We start from the raw sequence: 6474 nt of genomic DNA, 5'->3' as shown, positions 1-6474 counted from the left end.
GAGGTGATGATGCACAAATTAGGTTAGACCCGAGGAAGTTCTGAAGCAGCCCACACACACACACATACACACACACACACACACACACACACACACACACACAGACGAGGACAAAGACTTGAGTATGCATCCATGATTAAATGTCACAAAACGAGACAGGACTGTATGTATAAATGCGATGTGCACAGCGGTTTGTGTCCATATCCGTTGTAAGACACACACAATGCATTTCTCAGCTCTGAGACAGCAGCAGGCTGAGGCAAAGGGATTAGGCCTGTCTGGCCTATGCGGCCGGCACCATCACATACAGCCACCAACATACAGCTGCTCGCTATACTCTCCCTGGTTATATATACACCACTGCTCCCACTGCTCTGGTTTCACTCTGTGGAAGTTAACGTCTACGCTTTGGGTTTCCTTCTGCGGAGAACCAGACAGAACAGGAAGCTGGTCAGTCAGACCGGGGCCGTGTGTGTGTGTGTGTGTGTGTGTGTGTGTGTGTGTGTGTGTGTGTGTGTGTGTGTGTGTGTGTGTGTGTGTGTGTGTGTGTGTGTTGCCATTGCCAACACGTGTTGTATTACTCTCTCGCTCCCTCTCCCACACACACACACAAAGACAAAAAGAAAAATCACGCAAAGACATGCCCGGGCCCAACAAATCCAACCGGTCCACCGTTTTCCCTCGGCGGTTGATGACCTCATGTAATAACAATATTACGGGCTGAGCTTAAGAGTTTAACTGGCCTGGGCCCAGCTGTCAGGGGAGTGGAACAAAGACAACCTGACCGCTCCCACGATGATCCACCGGGAGGTTCTGGGTTGAACCCACCCCTCCTGTTAGTCAGCTTTGAGATCCAGACGTGGAAACACGGGCAAGGACACGATCGTGTTGCTGGGACCTGAACCGGCCTGCCAGGCGTATCTCGCTATGAAACGCAGGCGCTCGGCGTGTGTCTCGTGCGACCACTAGTGCTTTCCCCCCGCTCCCTCCGTGCTCTCCGTTTAATCGTCCTTCCCGCCTCGGTGTGACTCGCCCCGTGAATCAGATTAGCGAGCATATGCGGGCCGTCCCGGCTCCGCCGCGCGGCGTCCCGGGAGTCGGGGGCCGCCACATAATGTGCCCAGTGTGTACTTTACCCACTGGCCCGGTCAGACGAGGGGGGCCGCCAGCGGAGGAGTACACAACAAACAAGTCCATCCGTCTGTCTGACAGACAGAGCGGGGGGACTGTCCGTCCAGTCAAGCAGGCCTTTGTGTGATGCTGGCTGGGCCTGGGACACAATCGCCCGCAGGCCCCTTTTACACAAGCCGCCCTTCTTTGGGGACACACACACACACACACACACACACACACACACACACACACACACACACACACACACACACACACACACACACACACACACACACACACACACAAAGCTAACCTTCGCCAAGTTTCATGACTTGGGATAGACTTCAGCTGTACTTAATAGTCTTATCTACTCGTAGCCGCAGAGACGATGATGATGGCTCCGCTCCGTTTGACCAGCTGTCTGCGGCTAACGGCACTATCGGTGTGTGTAGCAATGTGCTGCCGGGTGTATCAGGAGCATGAATCATAAACACCCGCGTGAGTCCCCACGCACCCTGATGCCCGGCAGGAAATGTACCATGACAAACACACACACACACACACACAATCTAGTCACAGCTGAGAGGAAGCTGAATTGGGCCGCTGGGAAATGAGTTGAATCCCTAAATAAACGACGTGACACAGTGGCAAACACACACAGGGGGAGCGAGAGAGAGAGAGAGAGAGAGAGAGAGAGAGAGAGAGAGAGAGAGAGAGAGAGAGAGAGAGAGAGAGAGAGAGAGAGAGAGAGAGATCAATATAGATCGACAGGCAGACACAGAGGGTTGAATGTAGGGTACAGAAAAAAATAAACAAGTGATTCTCATCTAAGATAAAACCCTATTTGGAGGCCCACGCCATAGTTCACATCAGGGTATAATCCTTCTTATCCCAATCCAGTTAGCCAGAGCCACAAGCCTAGCATCATGTCACCGGCTCAGCGTGTGTGTATGCATGCATGCCTGTGTGTGTGTGTGTGTGTATGTAGCATGGAGACAGTAAGCTGCCGGTGATGCCTGCCTACGTGTGTGTACGTGTGTGTGTGTGAGTGAGAGAGAAGCTACAATAATGCTCTCTCCCTCTACCTTCCATCCCTCGACCAATCCTGTCAGGCCCTGGCTCTGCTGACATCATAGCTGATTCATAAAATGGGGGTCTGGTGTGCAGATTGTAAAATGGCTGCTCTAGTGTTTTGTACATGCAGCTCGTTCATTTGTTGGCCTGTGGCACCCCCGGTGGCAGAGACGCAGCACTGCACCCCAGACACGTGGGGGAGGGCAGGAAACGGCAGAGGAGGAACACATGGGATAGCTATGTTGAGACTCACACATACAGCCAACACACACACACAAGAAACAAAAGAGGCACACTGTTTAGTTGTATAGTTCCAGATGTATTTCATTTGTTGTTCACTCTTTGGAGCGGGTGTATGGGGTTTCAAAAGGCAGGCACACACACACACACACACACACACACACACACACACACACACACACACACACACACACACACACACACACACACACACACACACACACACACACACACACACACACACACACACACACTTTAATTCTCCCTAGCAGCTGCCTGGCACTGAGCTATGCTGGAAAGTTTGAATATGCTGGGAAGTGTGTGTGTGTGTGTGTGTGTGTGTGTGTGTGTGTGTGTGTGTGTGTGTGTGTGTGTGAGTGAGTGCATGGGAAAGTGAGAGAGGGAGAGTTCTTAAAGAAGTCCTTTTCTTAAAGAATATATTTTCAGGTCGTCCTAGCTGTGCCTGTGACTGCGCATGAGACAAGTTCTTCCAGAGAAGCCTTCTGGTTTTAATTAAAGCGTGGGAGGGAGAGGGGGAGAGGGCTTGCTGAGCCCCGGTGGTCAGACAGACATCATGCCATGCCATGCCAAGCCATGCACAGATCACTGTTAATATGTAACTAAGGCCATGCACGCACACTGTGTGTGTGTGTGTGTGTGTGTGTGTGTGTGTGTGTGTGTGTGTGTGTGTGTGTGTGTGTGTACATGTGTCTCTGTCTTTCCAAACCAGAGACAAAGAGGAGTCTGTTTATCAGTCAGCAGACCTGAGTGTGTCCTTCCCTCCCCCCCTCCCCGACAGCTCCCGCTTTGCTTTTCTCGGTCTTCGCTCCTTAAAAGGATAAAAAGTGGGGTTTGTGTGGCGATGGGCTGCCAGGAAAGAGAAAATGGAAACAGGAGGAACACAGCAGAAATGAAAAGTGTAGCCAGTAGAGAAACAAAAAAAAGAAGAAGTCTGAACACTGTAGAGAGTGTGTACTTTCATCCCTGACCAAATCCACTGTAGCCATGCGTTCAAAGCTGAAAGGATTCAGCTCTGTGGAACAAAGCACAAACCGCTCCTCTCTTTCTGGCCTATTCACCCTCTCATCACCACTCTCTGCATGATGAAGAGCTGCAGTTTATTTTTAACTCAAGTTAAAAGCTTACAGATGACAGCTTTCATTGTGTGTCCACAACCCCTCGGGACGCTGCTCTTTGTAGTGCGCCCTCTAGTGGCGGTGCTGGGGAGCCGCACCCCTTTAAACTTGTTAGAACTATGAACCAACTTTTCCCCACAGATGCCTCGATCAAAATAGAATAGAGGAACCGGTCCAGTGAATCACAGGGTAACACCCAAACGTCTTTCATTGTGACGAATCGAGTGATTGCGCCACGTTTTAACGACTGAAAGAGACACACAAAGAGGCTTGTTATGGAGATGTGTTAAGTATTTAGGACAACCTGATAAAGATCTCTCACAAAGTCAACTATATTGAGCCTTCAAACTCCAAAAGTTGTATTTTCATGAAGTAGAACACTAGTGGAAAGGAATGAGCATGTGTTTTGGGAGTGAGAGAGAGAGAGAGAGGGAGGAAGGGGGGGGGAGGGTGCTCTTTGTCTAAACTTAGCAGAAGGCCAACAACTATGCAGTCCAGAGAGAGACAGCTGGAAACTGAGTCCCTTTAAACTTTAAATGTCCACCATTCTGTCACCCTGTAGCCGACCATGTGCCTGTGCTACAAAGTGAGCCCGGCCAGACAAAGGGGAGAATAAAGGGGGGTTTCCACGGTAACTTCTCCACTGAAAGAGCCCCCTTCATCCTGTTTTTTTTCACTGTGAAAGGAAGCGGGGAGAAAAGATTCCTGTCTGTGTGCGAGTGTGTTTGTGTAAAGCGGACCAGATGGCTGGGTGGGGTCGGAGGGGGGGGGGAGAGGGGGGAGCGGAGGCAGGATGTGGGAGGGCCCCGGGGGCCAGGGGGAGGCGTCGTGGGAGGGGCCAGGGGCCTGCTCACTTGCGCACCCCTGGTGCATGAAGGCCGCCACTGCGGCAGAGATTTTCATTTTAGGTGAGGGAAATGTAACTTTTAACACTTTTAAAGTGTTTTGAAAATCGGAAAAAAAATATCAAGGACAACGTAAAATAAGTTTGCATTCTGGGCAATGTGACAGTGGGGTTGGTTTGTGTTTTTAGCTCTGCTGCTGCCCGCTAGATTTTTTTAAACATCACAGTGATATAGAGTTTTAACTGCAGAAAACATTCCTGGAGTCTAAAAGCATCAAGGTTTACATTGCATTGTGAAGTAGAACCAAACATCTTCAATGATGATAAAAATCCAACATAAAATAGTTTTATAAAGTAGAACATTTACATAAATAGATTTATTTGAACTCTATATGAATTCTAACACTGCAATATATTAAATAATAAATGGCATAGCCTTTGATTCACTGCGTTCAATAAATAGCTCATACATCATTAGTATTCCTTGAAAATATGTTCTTCAAATGCCCACAGCCATAATAGTGAAGTTGATATCAAGATAACAGAATCTCAACTTTTTAAAATCGAATTAATATAAAGTCCAATATACTTGGAACCCACAAAGTTGGCCAATATTTACTAAGCATTAAATAATAACTTTTTGATTCAAAAAGGTATTTCTTTATAGTTTTCCACCTAAAAGGAGACAAAAAGTATGGGTAACCATTCACACCGCTAGTTATTGGTGGAGCCACAGTGCCCTCTAATGGACAACTGAGGAACTGCAGATGGATACATCGTTGTTAATCTCACAGTTCACCTCACAGCAACCCTCCTTGTGTGTTTGTTTATAATGTTAGTCTACATGTGCGCGTGAGAACACACTCGAGACAACACACGGCCCCTATGTATATACTTGTGCGACTTACAGAGAACTAATGCATTCTCTGAAAGACTAGAAGCAGGCCTAGGGGTGGTGTGTGTGAGTTGCGTGTGTGTGTGTGATTGTGCGTCGTTCTCTTTCTCCATAGGGCCGTCGTGACCTCTCCCTACTCTCCGGGCCGTGAAGGTCTGCGGCGCTGACGCACACGCGTGTGGACGCGTGTGGACGCGTGCGGACGCGTGCGCGTGTGTGTGTGCGGTTGGAGGCGACGCTGCCTGCATGGCTGATAAGCAGCGCTACAGTGGCGGGCATGCAGACACGCCGTCACCTTGAACTCATATTCACTGCCGCCTAAACCACACAAACAGCCCATAAATCCTCACAGCAAACAACAGAGGACACAGGCAGACACAGGCGCACACACACACACACACACACACACACAGAGCGCGACAGAGCTGGAGGTGAGCTGCGGCGGCTTGCTTATTAAATCAGTCCTATATCAGCCAGTCTCCTTGGGACGGCAGCAAAGATTTACTACAGCAATTACACCAGCTAATTACAACAAGGAGAGGAGGGGGGGGGGGGATTAAGGAGGGGGGAAATCAAATCTAGACGGGCGAGGGAGGGAGAGAGAGAGCGCGAGAGAGAGAGCAAATAGAGATGGATGAAAACGGAGGCACAGCAAGAGAGAACAAATAGAAGGGAAGGAGAGAGGGACGGAGAGGGAGAGATGGAGAGAGAGAGATGGAGAGAGAGAGAGACGGGAGAGAGAAACGGAGAGAGAGACGGGGAGAGAGAGAGAGAGAGAGAGAGAGAGAGAGAGAGAGAGAGAAAGAGAGAGAGAGAGATGGGGAGAGAGAGAGAGAGAGAGAGAGGGAGAGAGAGACACTTAGTGTGAAGGGCAGAGATGTTAGAGAGAACATTACGGCTGAATGCAACAAGAGAGGTGACATTAAAAAGGAAATTGAGAGAAACTCGAGGCCAGACTATAAAGGCTTAGAAACACGTGAAGGTGGAGAGAGAGAGAGAGAGGGAGGGAGGGAGGGAGGGAGAGGAGGGAGGACAGGGGTGTGACAGGAAGGGCAGGGGAGGATAGAGATGGGGCCAGAGGAAAAGGTGAACGCAGGCAAGTGATGTTTCACTCTGGAGGTGACTTTGGGACGAGGCATTGCTTCGTCCGACACTACAACAGGGGCACGCAC

General features: G+C 49.6%; 1 protein-coding gene across 1 annotated transcript in view; it reads right to left on the bottom strand.

Annotated features, from left to right (window-relative positions):
- LOC311344733 (protein diaphanous homolog 1-like) overlaps nucleotides 1–6474 on the bottom strand; it is a gene marked incomplete at its 3' end in the record, with an annotated part of 43058 nt that overhangs the window by 698 nt on the left and 35886 nt on the right. The gene's annotated exons all lie outside the window — the stretch shown is intronic.

This window comes from Micromesistius poutassou (genome assembly GCF_964030765.1).
Source record: "Micromesistius poutassou genome assembly, chromosome: 6".
Lineage (NCBI taxonomy): Eukaryota > Metazoa > Chordata > Actinopteri > Gadiformes > Gadidae > Micromesistius > Micromesistius poutassou.
Note: the sequence above shows the minus strand (reverse complement) of the source record. Positions and strands in the feature narration are given on the sequence as shown.